The 14,570-nt window shown below is 43.0% G+C and overlaps 1 protein-coding gene across 1 annotated transcript in view; it reads right to left on the reverse strand.

Moving 5' to 3' along the window:
- Positions 1-14,570, reverse strand: part of ano2b (anoctamin 2b) — a 115,272-nt gene that overhangs the window by 71,281 nt on the left and 29,421 nt on the right.

The following is a 14,570-nucleotide window of genomic DNA, read 5'->3' on the forward strand; positions in this document are numbered from 1 at the left end:
CATAGGGTTTTTCTCCATTGTGAATTATCTGGTGATTTTTAAGGCTGGATGTATGAGAGAAGTGTTGTCCACACTGGTCACATCCATAGGGTTTCTCTCCAGTGTGAATTCTCTGGTGTTTTTTAAGGTCGGACATTTGAGAAAAGTGTTGTCCACACTGGTCACATCCATAGGGTTTCTCTCCAGTGTGAATTCGCTGGTGTATTTTAAGGTGGGCCATTTGAGAGAAGTGTTGTCCACACTGGTCACATCCAAAGGGTTTCTCTCCAGTGTGAATTATCTGGTGTTTTTTAAGGTTGGACATCACAGAGAAGTGTTGTCCACACTGATCACATCCATAGGGTTTCTCTCCAGTGTGAATTCTCTGGTGAGTTTTAAGGTGGGCCATTCTAGAGAAGTGTTGCCCACACTGGTCACAGCAGTGCCGTTTTGGTTTAACCAAGATTCTTTGTTCTTTCACTGCTGGTAGCACAGGGAAGCCAGGCTGATGATTCATCACTGGATTGCAGAAGACAAAAATACAAAATATGTGGTTCATATGTGGGAATCGAGTACAAATGTACAACTTAATTACATGAAGCTGCTCCCCAGAAAAGTGGAAGTTAACACACTGACAACTATTGTAATATATCAAACAAGTACAGGCTATAGTCATCATATTGCACACACCCCCAAGAACCCAGTGACTGGAATGATTGAATGGTCGTTATAACAAGATAAAGATAATAAATATTTGAAAACATTTTTTTAATTATGAAATAGTAAAGTAAAGGAGATAAAGCAGCGATACAGATAAATAATCTACAGCAAAGCTACAGGTCAACTTAAAATGAAACACAGTATATTATAAGTATAAGTTTGAGACACCAAGATTGAGACAAGTAGTGAGACTGCTTCATTTAAAACTTGAAAACTAAAGTAATAAAACTCCTGACAGAGCTGGGAAATCAAAACTAGAAAGGAGGTAGAGAAAGTAACATACCATTTTCTTTGGGTCCCTCCTGTTCAGCAGAACTGTCTCTGTTTGGGTTGAGAGAGTTCATCTTCAACTGAATTCTGGTGTCCACAGTCAGATCTGATCAGAAATGATTGATATCCTGGAGGAGTTGTGGATACATTACAACTTCACACTCTTCTTATACTAGAGAGCCTGGGGTGGAGCCAGTAACGGCTTTGAATGATTGGACAAAGAGAACAATACAACCATCTCTCCACCAATCACAACCCAACATACTTCTACATGCCCCTCCCTCTTCCCCCAGACACGCTCCATCCATGCAACCTTCTAGAAACTGTTGACTTTCTGTTACAAGAGAACCAAGAGCATCCATTTGTTGATGAATTGATTTGTAATCTTCATGCAATTCAAATGTGTCTTAATTCCTATAAGATTAATATCAAATATATGAATATGAAACCCTGTATTTATACATGCATGTGTTATTGAATGCATGTACAGTAAACATACAATCAGTATCATCAGACTTCAACAATGTTGTATTCATTCTTGAATGAATATATGAGTGAATATGAAATAATTCTCTCATTAGAGTCAGGTCTTAAGATGGGATGTACAATGTTCTATTATTTTCAAAATAAAAAAGTGTCATCCCCCCTTACTAGTTTACATTTACAATAAACAACTCTAGTCGTGTCCTTGTATCGATGAGTCTCTCTCATCTCAATTTTGCTATTCAAGCAGAGCCATTAAGATAGAAAGGCCATTCAAGTTCCTGTTTAGCACGATTGCTCCAAATTCCTTCAGAACAATACAACCTGGTGTTGTCAAGGAATAACTGCTTACTATATTTTGTTCATAGTCTTCATTGTACATCACTGCATCTTCATTTATTTGGCAAACACCTTATGTTCCTTAGAATTACAAGGTCTTTAGAAATATCTCCCTCACCCACTTCACACCTGAACTGCAACATTCCTTTTGTCTTATGAATGATGCTTAGCTGTCTTTAGAAAATGACCTATATCCATGCAAATGTGGTCATTGATTACATGATGTGTCACTGTCTCACCAGGTGGCCCTGGTGTGTGAACAACTGACAGGAATAATTTGACCCCAAATAACAGGCTTTTGTGGATTAACATGGTCATATTTTGTTTCCAGAAGAACATTTTGGAATGTTAAAGTTACGTATATATGGACTATTTAGGGGAAATCAAGGAAGGGCAGCCATCTGAGAGCTTCATGCTGAATGAGTTTTGTCAGTTCTGTCATTTTTACCTCAATTTATTTCACTTGAGTAGATACCTTCTCCTTTAGTCTTTAGTCTGGTCTGATTCTCTACAGAACTAATGTTACTGTTATTGTTGTACAGTCCTTACATTATGTGTAAGACTGTACAACTGTGTCTCTCACGTAACAGACATTGCAGGTCTAAACCCTAGTGGTGGTGGGCTACTAGAGAATAACACATGATTGATGAAGTTACCATACATAGTTCACCTCAAACTGTCTCGCATTTTTAAAGTAAATGTTAAAACCACATTGAGAAACATTGAAATATATAGGCCATTAAAGTTCCTATAGAAACCTCAATTGTACATGTTATGATTGTCCCGAATTCCTTCAGAACAATAAAACCTGATTTGATGAAGGAACAATTGCTTGCTATATTTTGTATATTGTATATTGTATAACGGCATAACATAACATAACATAACATAACGGCATCTTAATGTATTTGGCAAAACACATTATGTTCAATATGGAAAACGTATGTAATTCCATGTGATTACATTAAATTGCCAGAAACACAGTAAACAAACACTTTGCAAACTGCATCTTGACTTTACATGTTTATTACAAACAAGTCAAAATACACAGCCTACATAAATAGTCCATTGTGAGTGTATATAGGGTCCGCTGTTATAGTTTAGAAGTAGTCACAGTATAGTAGTAATCATTCAAGTGTTCAATTGTTTAATGTTTTACTATTGTGTGTATGTTAACTACAGTATTACTCTATAGAGTAAACAGTTCATGTCTAGGTTCTTAGCCACAGCAATTAAGGCACACTGTGTATTTGACACATTATCCAGAATGTATTATTTAAAAGGAATGAACTAGATTAACTTTACTTCTAAAATGTGTGGACTACATAATCAACATCAGTTTGTGGACTTGGAACTCTTTAGGAGCAACAAGGGATCATTGCAACTTGGTTTACTCACAACCAACAGACATAAACAGAATGTTGTTAAGTTCACACTTTTAAGTTGTTATACTTACATTTGTTACTTTTTACTTACTTTAATTACTTTTACATATTTTTAGTCCATATAGTTGATTACAATTATTTATACTCCAGTTTGTTACTTTTAAGTATTTGTACTCAGTTTAGTAACTTTTAAGTACTGTTACTTAAATCAGTATTTTTTACAAATTGTTTTAAAACTCATTTTAAGCACTTTTAAGTATTTGTACTCACTTTATTTACTTTTAATTATTTGTACTCTCATTGTAGATCGGTTATTTTAGTGTGTGTGTGTGTGTGTGTGTGTGTGCGCGCGCATGCAAAGCGCACACTTGCGCTGAGCCAGCTTGTGCATTTCAACCCTGGAAGAACTTAGAGTCAATCAAAGTTAATAATATTTGTAGTAGATAACAGTAGCCACATTTTAAATTTGCACCCTATGGCCAGAAAAAATATGAAGTCTGTGTGTTTGACTAGGGTTTGACTGGACTGCTGCATTACTACAATGACCATAATGCTTTGGTGCACTGCCCCTCCTTGTGGGGAGGAGATTCTGCTTGGGGGTGTGATCTATAACAACAACAAGCATGCTTTCCAGGGTTCTGCAGTGTTGCCATGCCTGCTTATTATAAGCGGATGGTTTCTAAAATGTAGTTAATATTTGGACTTGTTTCCAAAATTGCTAAATTATGACATAGTATAATGTTTGCACTAACTGGTGGCACCGCCAGAACACCAACTTACTGTGATTTTATCATTATTACCTTGAACATTATTCATACAAAGTAGGAAAAACAATCAAGAATCAATTAAGAAGGGTTTATTTGTCACTCACATAGTACAATACGTGAAATATTGATGGGACATGTTCAGCAAAGACAGTGATAACACAATGCAATATAACAACTAGGTGAAATGAAGTTAAACCATAATACCCTTATATAAGGAAACAATAGCCAATAAGTAAAGTTACAAAAGCAGGTATGCTTTTATACTTATACTACATATTTAAGACATGTATGGTATCTATAGCAGCAATCAGGAATATAAGAGAAGTCAGAAGGCATACATATATAAAGCAATTTGTACTAACTGGCTTCAACACCAGACACCACCTTACCTGTGCTTTTCTAATCATTACATTGCAAATCAAATGCACTACAATGTATGTTAATACATTATTAAATAGTGGTCTTCAAGAGACAGGGTACAGAAACCTTAGTTTTTTTGTGTCCCATAATATTGTCACTTTGGCTACCACTGTGTGCGGCCACCTTCTTGTCTCTTGAATACCACTATTTTGTTTATTCTGCTGTGGGCCACCACTACAAGGACTTTGGTGTGAGTAGCATTCTCATGCACAGTGTTAACACACTATTGTCCAAACGTCTATAACGACAATGCTAATATACATTTAATCGGTTCATAACAGCTCAGCAGACTTAATAACTGCTTAACGGAACAACAATGGTTCATCATGTTTCATGTTTGTGATCCTTTCTAATAAAATAATTGTCACACTGTTCATAATATGTTTTCATTGATGTGTGTGTGTGTCAGAATCAGAATCAGTTTTATTGTCACATCACAGGTTTACAAGGTAAAAAAGTGGGTGAAATTCTTTTTTGTACATCGTTCCCATCGCAACGTTAGTTTCCATAGAAAGAAGAGGGGGGGGGGAGAAGAAGAGGGTGGGGGGCAGGTGGAAAGGAGATCAAAAACAAGAGAGCAACAGAAGGCCAGACAAGTTATCTACATATTTACAAATTACCTGAGATAATAAATAAAACTAAAAAAACTAAACTAAGGTGCCTGAGCATAGCAGCAATGTATTGTACTGTGCATGTTATACTTATACTGTGCATGATAGACAAAGGACGTTAAGGTGCTTAAGGAGCACAATAAAAAGACCCAAAAAAAGTCAGTGCGTTATACAAGGGATTAAGGTGCAAAAGGTCAGTGCGTGTCCACCTAGAGTGGACTGACCCTAGTATAATCCGCATGTAGCTCCATGAGGGAGTGCAACAAAAAGTCATTTGTACCTGGTGTAGTCCACAGGTGTGTCCGAGGGGGGGGCTAAAGTCCAAGTCATTGTCCCTGGTATAATCCACAGGTGTGTTCAGGAAGAGCCAGAAAAGTCTGCGCCGCCTGCTGTCAGGCTGCTGAACTCATCCAGGCTTATGCCCCATTCAGCATTCTGACAGCGGCTGGATTGAAACTACACCAAAATCTGGTGGTGGAACTCTTGATACTGCGGTAGAGCCCCTTGCCCGGTCGCGGTCGTTGTAGGGGGTTGAACAGTCTATGACTTGGGTGGTGCTTGTCCTTGATGATGCGCTTGGCTTTGACCACGCACCGCTTTTTGTACAGTTCCTGGAGCGCTGGGAGCTCGATTCCCATTATCCGCTCTGCCGATCGCACTACTCGTTGTAGGCTGACCTTTTCTCGGGCAGTGCAGTTCCCGTACCAGGCCGTGACACAGCCTGTTAGGATGCCTTCGACAGAACTGTTGTAGTACAGCCTGAGGATGCGACGTCCTACTCCGAGCTTCTTCAGGCGGCGGAGCCAGTACAGTCGCTGCTGAGCCTTTTTCCTCACGTGTGTGGAGTGCGTCTCCCATTTGAGGTCCTCCTCGATGTGTACTCCGAGGAACTTGAACTCGCTGACCCTTTCCACTGCAGCACCGTCGATGAGGATGGGCGCATGGTCTCTCCGCGGCCTCCTGAAGTCCACGATCAGTTCTTTGGTCTTGTCGACGTTAAGAGAGAGGTTGTTCTCACGGCACCAGTGTGCCAGTGATTTGATCTCCTCTCTGTAGTCAGACTCGTCGTTGTTGACGATTCGGCCTATCACTGTCGTGTCGTCCGCGTACTTTATGATGGTGTTGGAGACATGTGTGGCTATGCAGTCATACGTGTACAGGGAGTAGAGGAGAGGGCTCAGCACGCATCCCTGGGGTGCTCCGGTGTTGAGGGTCAGGGGGTCGGATGTGATGCTGCCCATTCTCACCACCTGATGTCGGTTGGACAAGAAGTCCTGTATCCAGTCGCACATGCTTGGGTGTAGCCCTAGGTGTCTGAGCTTTTTGTCAAGTATTGCTGGGACAATGGTGTTGAATGCTGAGCTGTAGTCCACGAACAGCATACGTACATATTTGTCCTTCAGCAGCTTGTTGTCCATGTGCGAGAGGACGGTGTGGAGAGCCATGGCAATAGCGTCGTCGGTGGATCTGTTTTTGCGGTATGCATACTGCCACGGATCCAGCGAGGCAGGTAGCGTGGAGCTGATGTATTCCCTCACCAGTTTCTCGAAACACTTGCTGACGATCGGGGTGAGAGCAACAGGTCTCCAGTCGTTCAGGCATGTCACTTTGGCCTTTTTGGGAATGGGCACAATGGTTGACATTTTGAACCCTGCAGGGACCACAGCCAGGGAGAGGGAGAGGTTAAAGATGTCAGCGAAGACACCCGCCAGCTGGTCTGCACATGTCTTAAGGACCCGGCCTGGAATCCCATCAGGTCCGGCTGCCTTGTGGATGTTGACCCGTGTGAAGGCTGTACGCACTTCTCTCTCCGAGATGGTTAGAGGAGGGTTCTCCTCTGCTGGTGCTGCTGATGGCCCCGCTTGGCTGCCGCGGTTGGAGCTGATCTCAAACCGGCCGTAGAAAGTGTTCAGTTCGTTGGGGAGGGAGGCAGGCGGGTTCACCTCGCTTCTGGTTCTTGTTTTGCAGTCTGTCAAGGTGTGTACTGCCTGCCATGTGCTCCTGATGTCGCCACTGCTGAGTTTGTCTTGCATCTTTTTTGTGTAGGCCTTTTTCGCCTTCCTGATGGCGCTGTTTAGGGCCGCGCGCGTCGTGTTGCGCGTTTCCACGTCGCCAGATTTGAAACCAGCGTCCCGTTCATGCAGATGTGCACGTACTCCGCTGTCCATCCATGGTTTCTGATTGGGATAGATCCGAACTGTCTTTTTTGGGACTATGTCATCTATGCACTTGCTGATAAAGCCAGTGACTGAGTCTGAGAGTTCGTTGATGTTATTCCCAGCGGCGTTCTTAAACATCCCCCAGTCAGTCTGGTAGAAGCAGGATTGTAGCATAGCGTCTGTGTCCTCAGACCAGATTCGGATTTCCTTCTCAACGACCGGCTCCCTTTTTAGCCTCTGTTTGTAGGCAGGTAGCAGCTGGATGGCGTCGTGGTCAGAGCTTCCTAGCGGTGGGCGGCGGAGAGCTTTGTATCCATCCTTGAAGGGCGTGTAGCAGTGGTCAAGAATATTGTCACCACGGGTACTGCAGGCGACATGCTGGTGGAATTTGGGAAAGACCTTTTTTAAGTCTGTCCGGTTGAAGTCGCCTAGGCAGATGACTGCGCAGTCCGGGTGGCGATTTTCTTGTGCACTGATCGCCTGGTGTAATTCCCTCATAGCTGTGTCCTTATTAGCTCCAGGATGAATGTAAACAACGGCTACAATCACGATGCTGAAGTCGCGTGGTAGGTAGAAAGGACGGCAGGCTATGATTAAAAGTTCAAGGTCTGGTGAGCAGTGACTGTCTAGGATTTTAACATCTTTGCACCAGTTGTTGTTGATCAAGGCACAAACTCCCCCCCCACGTTGCTTACCGCTCAGTACAGGGTCTCTGTCTTTCCTATACGCGGTGAAGCCAGGAGGAGTGATAGAAGAATCAGATGCTAACTCCGTTAGCCACGTCTCTGTTAGCACAACAACACAGGTCCTCCTCGTCTCTGCGTTGTATTTAACGCGCGCCAGTAAGTCGTCCATAGTGGTCACTGTTCTTGATTCACACAGAGATCTAACGTTCGCTAGCAGGATTGAAGGCAGTGCAGGTTTATATCCACGTTTTGTTGTTCTTACGAGAAGACCCGCTCTAGTGCCTCGCCGCCACGGTCTTTTTCGACGGGGGTATGTTGTTGATCCGGCCGGAACAAAGGGTACCCCACCCCCCCCCCAGCCGAGCGGGAGGTTTTCGGCAAAAAAGTCCGGAATTCTGTGTGTAATCGCTGTGCTGATGTCCATAAGTGCTTGTCTGTCATAACTCCTTAGACACGCGACGGTGTAGGGAAAAAAGAGAAGGCTAAAAAATACTAAAAAGATGGAAAAACGTTGCGATGCTACGGAGCTTGTACGAATGCGGCCGTCTTTCATGGCGCTTCCGGAAACTATTTTTGTACATAATTGTGAGTGAGCATAAAGTGTGAATGATTGTGCAAATGGAATTAAACAGATTGACTGTCGCAGGCCTTTTCTTTCTTCCGTTCTTCCATCCCTCTCTTTCCAGCCATCTATCATAGTGTGTTTTAAAGGTAACGCTAAGAGGATTGGAGCTCCTGAAAACTGTGAGCTCTGCAGAAACAAACCACAGACCACACACACATATGTGCGCGCACGTGCACACGCCCACACACACACACACACACACACACACACGCAAGCTTGTAGACCTGCTATTCTGCTAAAGATTTCCACCAAAATTCGGATGCTGGGGTTTAAGCGTGTGTGAGACAATTTGGACGGCAATTGATTTGCCATCATGTACTTGTACTTGTGCAAAAGATGCAAACAAAGGTGTCCATATACACATGTGCACGTGCACGCGCACGCACTCGCACACGCACACACACACACACACACACACACACACACACACACACAGGGCCGGCCGCTGCCATAAGCAATATAAGCGGTCGCTTAGGGCCACAACCACTAGGGGGCCACAGTATATATATTTTTTTTACTTTCATATTGTAATTATGTCATGTATCTCCTATCCAACAACTAGCGTTATTATTTTAGTATGCAATAAAAAATTACATAATGATTTTATAATGGGGGTGTTTGGGGGGGGGGCCACCCCAAAAAATCTTGCTTAGGGCCACGAAAATCCTAGGGCCGGCCCTGCATGACACACACACACACACACACACACACACACACACACACACACACACACACACACACACACACACACACACACACACACACACACACACACACACACACACACACACACCAGTAAGACACAGGTTATATCACCAGTTTCCTCTCCAGCTGAAAGCATTGTTGTCAGCTGTCAGGTTGTGTTTTAGTCAAAGGATGCAGCTGCCACAGACCACACAGTCACATCCTCTAGTGACCTTCCAGTGAAGAGAGTTAACCACCATCATTCTGTATATCCATATAGCTTTAGCCATTTTCTTTTATCTATCATGCAGAGAAATATGAAGTTTTAATTAACCACTGCCTTAATTCCTTAAAGGTTTCATGACGTTCAGTTTTACCACACATTAAAAGTCTTTGTCATGGTCCTTCAAACGTGTATAAAAAGTTTTTTTTTAAATCCACTCCATTGATCCATGGCAGGTGTTTTTCTCTCACATTTCTAAAGCCGTTTCAACTGCAATGAAAAAATAAATCTTTGCCTGCGGGTGTCGCTGTTGAGGGATTTTGCCTGTCAATCATCGCCTCTGCTCCGCCCCCCCAAAGGAAAGGATAGGGGAGGGGAGGAGCGAGGAGGAGAGTGGGCGGGATTAATGGCCTGTGACTTCACTGCCCAAGGGCCAAGCTCAGATTACTTTTCAGCCTAATTATTCAGAAAACCCCAGACCACAGAAAATCCACTGAATGTTCAAAGTTCAATTTTTTTGGGTGTAATTGAGGTCATAAAACCCCCCAAAAAACATAAAAAAATAAAAAAGTGAAAATGAATGTCATAGAACCTTTTAACTTTTAATATCAAGGACACCCAAATCGATGTTTTCGGCTACGGATCCCCATTTGAAAACATTTTGTGTCAGGCACCCCCATAAGAACAGATGTCGGTGTTAAACAAATCTAAATATTCAAAATTATTCACAACTTTTTCTAACATTTAAAAAAAAAATGCCGATCTACAAGCTCACAATACATCCAGTGCATCACATTGTGAGCTTGTATATGCTATATTTGAATAGCTGAAATATAAAATAGGGTAGTGGTTAAACAGATTTTTAAGCTATTTTGCTGGGGAGCCCCTGGAACCGCCTAAAGGACCCCTGGGGGACCCCACTTTAAGAACCACTGCCTTAACGAAGTCACCAGTCAGACACAAAGGCACGAAGGATGGACAGTTGGAAGGAAGACAAGGGAAGACTCCCCTGAAAATCTAACTGTGTAACACCCTTGCAAACGATCCAAGTATCCTAGACCAGTGGTTCTCATCCAGTGGTCCGGGGACCACCAGTGGTCCTTGGGGGTGTACCAGGGGGTCCCCAGCTAAAATTAGCTAACATAGCGTCACAATCATTTTAACCACTTAGCTTTGGCTATTCAAAAATAGCAGATATACAAGCTCGCTTGAAGATCTGCTATTCTTGAAAAATCTTTATTTTTTGAAGCGAACATTTTTAACTCAAATCTTTGCTTCTGGGGGTCCCCGGCACAAAATATTTTCCGATGGGGGTCCGTGGGCCAAATCTATATCAATTTAGGGGTCCTTGGCATGAAAAACATTGAAAACCGCTGTCCTAGACTCTTCTCCCTTCTGGCTCCCAAGCTGTGGAATGACCTCCCTGAGTCACGACTGCACACTCACTCGCCATTTTCTGCCGCCTTCTGAAGACTCACCTCTTCTGACTCTACCTCATCCCCTAGGATTCCTCAACCCTTAATTGTATCACTTCTTGTGGCCTACTTTTTTTGTATAGATGCTAGTTCTATGCAGACATTTGTTAGTTACTTGTTCACATAATGCTATATGCATGCTATTTAGATACAGTAGCATGTCGTTTAGACCAGTGGTTCTCAACCAGTGGTCCGGGGACCACCAGTGGTCCTTGAGGGGGTTCCAGGTGGTCCCCAGCTAAATGACGGAGAGTTGGTAACTAAATGGACCCTTATAGATCTTTAACTCTTGAGAGCGTGAAATGACACCAAATGGACCCTTAGTCCATTTGGTTTAATTTTACGCTCTCGAGAGTTAAATTATAGTTAAACATCTGCATTACTTAATTAAAGAATTGTTATTTTGATCAACGTTTGCCTGTTATCTCTCCTATGGTACCACATCAAAATGTAATTGTGGACAAAATCGTATCCAACGATGACAGAATATTGGGTCTGAGAGGCTAAATCTCATCAAATGGTGGTCCGCGTGGCTAAAATGCCGAATAATTAATGGACCTTGACATGAAAAGGGTTGAAAACCACTGGTTTAGAGAGATGCTTGATGTGTACCTGGTGTCCTAGTTACTTTGCTGTACTTTGTTTTCTTTGCACTCTATTTACTTGGCTATTTACCCTGTCAATTGCTGACTATAGAGTTCATGCCATTTACTCTGCAAGTCGCTCTGCTAAATGTCTAAATTGTAAGTTGTAATCAAAAATGTATCATCTTATCTTCCTCTGTGTAAGATGCAGATCTGTGCTGTTGAGAGAAGCACGCGGCATGTACCAGAATGTGTTTTACGCTACATTCCACAGGGGACACACAAGACGCCAGTGATGCACAAGCGGCCATATGGACAGCCAGGGGCCCGAGTATGCCTTTCCAGCTTATGGATACAAGCTTATTGTAAACTAGTAATACCACATAGCGGTTGTGTGTGTGTGTGTGTGTGTGTGTGTGTGTGTGTGTGTGTGTGTGTGTGTGTGTGTGTGTGTGTGTGTGTGTGTGTGTGTGTGTGTGTGTGTGTGTGTGTGTGTGGGGGGGGGGGTTCTATGTGTGTATATACAAGGTATCTTGCTATTGCTTAACTTAAAAATTGTTATTAAGATACAAACCCATAAGCGGGGTCACAGTGTAGTTTATCTAAACATTACCTGAAATAAACAATTACCTGACCAGAAGAAAGAGAAGCAGCCAGTAGGATGGGACAGAGAAAGAAGGACAGACATGGGCAGCAGTCTGCAGTGGAAAGAGAGGAGAGGAGAGGAGAGGAGAGGAGAGGAGAGGAGAGGAGAGGAGAGGAGTTACCGGAGGGACTGCAGCCATGGTAGACAGCAGCTTCTGTCTCCATCTGTCCTTCCCCGTCTCTGTCCCGTCCTCCTCGCGCTTCTCTGGCTGCAATACAGAGTACAGGTCACAGACAGACCCACACTTACTCACTCACGCACATGTACTCACATACTTACTCACTCACTCACTCACTCACTCACATACATACTTACTCACTCACTCACTAACGCACATACACACTCACTCACTCACTCACTCATTCACTCACGCACATACTCACATACTCACATACTCACATACTCACTCACTCACTCACTCACTCACTCACTCACTCACTCACAAACTTCTAAAAGCACACACACAACAAAATGCTCATTTAACCCATCCAATCCAGGAACGCATCTGTCATTTTAGATTTCTTTGGCTATTCAAAAATAGCAGATCTACAAGCTCATGGTTCGCTTTAAAACATATATATATATTGTATATTCAAAGATTTGCTATTTTAACAGTGGAACTTTTCAACATGGCATGTGGTCTTTACTTGCACCTTGGGGATGTGTCCACGGCAATTTTACTATCTACACTGTACATAGTACAAGTGGAGTGCAGTGGAGTAAATAGTCAAGTAAATAGAGCGCAAAGGAAACAAGTAAGTACAGCAAAATAACTATGACACCAGGTAAACATCAAGCATCTGCCTAAAGTAACTAGCAAATATCTGCATAGAAATAGCATCTATACAAAAAAAATAGGCCACAAGAAGTGATACAAGGAATGAGGAATCCTAGGGGATGAGGTAGAGTCAGAAGAGGTGAGTCTTCAGAAGGCGGCAGAAAAATGGGGAGTGAGTGTGCAGTCGTAACTGAGGGAGGTCATTCCACAGCTTGGGAGCCAGGAGGGAGAAGAGTCTAGGACACTTGGATCGTTTGCAAGGGTGTTAATCAGCATAATACATTAGTTTGATTTTCAGGTGAGTCCTTGTCTTCCTTCCAACTTTCCATCCTTCGTGCCTTTGTGTCTGACTGGTGACTGCCTGTAGGTTCTACAGAGGCGCATTGTAGATTCTACAGGGGCGCATTATGTGGCCACAATGTGTCAGTGCCTGGCGTAACAAGCCCTGAATTTGTCATAGGTGTGTTTTGGGCGTTACATTAGTCAAACCAATCAGTGTGTCAGCTATCATCACCTTTATGAACCAAAACGCACAGAGCGCTTTTCTAACGACGACACACTCAAAGCACATGAGCTTAAAATCCACGCGAGCAGCATTAATAATGTGATATAATGATGTCAGGAGACGCAGGGGAAACAAAAGCTCTCTACACATACCACATGGAAACGAGAGGTGTCCAAAACGCAGTAGCAGTGTTGCTGTAGCCTAACATCTCATCCACACTGTCAGCGAGCGAGCGATCTGACGACGATATCACGCGAAAAACTGTCCTGATACGGAGTGTCGGCCATGGCATTGTAACAATGTCTGAACCAATCAAATGAACTATTAAATGAATAAATATGAATACATAATAAATATTCATTTAATAGAATACTTAATAAGAGAGTGGAAAAGCGGAAAGGAATGAAGCTACGGCACGGCGTGCGCACACAAAACACACGCACGTGTACGCAAGCACACACATAATACGCATGCATGCACAAACACTTAAATATGAGTCTTCAACCAGGAAAATCATTACAGTTCATCCTACAATCTACATGTGCAGGTTTGGCCTGAGGGTCGCGCTAGAGGTGAGGTCACAGCCACGGCTGAAAAGGGCACTTCTCACTTTTAATCTCTCAGGTCTTTATGATGATCTGATACACTGATCTCCACTGAATCAACCCCAATCTCCAGATGGCATATAAGGCTACACAAAAGTGCAGTGTTTTGATTTCCGTATCATTGTGTGATCACATTACTGCACTACTATGCAGTAATCCTGTCACATGTAATGGGTTAGTCTCAGACACTGGCTATGGCAATGGCATAGGCCCATCTGTTGCGGTGGCAAATATAGGCCAAAGTGACGCTTTGTGTGTGATTGACCTAATTTCCACCTCTATCTAGATCATTAGATTATGTGTTGTAATGTTTCATGTGGCACACTACCATCAGAGCCACACCACCAGGACTGATTCCTGTCCCATAAACCATGGTCACAATATTATTCACATCCAATGGCGAAATCCACAGAATGATGGGACACAGCCTGAAGGTGAAACTCATCCACTTGCTCAATTCTGTATCCCTCCAACCCACCCGCCTTCTCCTCCAAAGTCCCAGAATAATGACCTCCCTTCTACTACTAAAATGAAACCAAGTCCGGTGGGGCTGGACTTGGCTCAAACTTCAGTCTGCGACTGAGGTTCGACTTCACCCACTACTGCATCACCCACGGCAACAAACA

This window comes from Gymnoscopelus braueri (genome assembly GCF_963280865.1).
Source record: "Gymnoscopelus braueri genome assembly, chromosome: 23".
Taxonomy (NCBI): Eukaryota; Metazoa; Chordata; class Actinopteri; order Myctophiformes; family Myctophidae; genus Gymnoscopelus; species Gymnoscopelus braueri.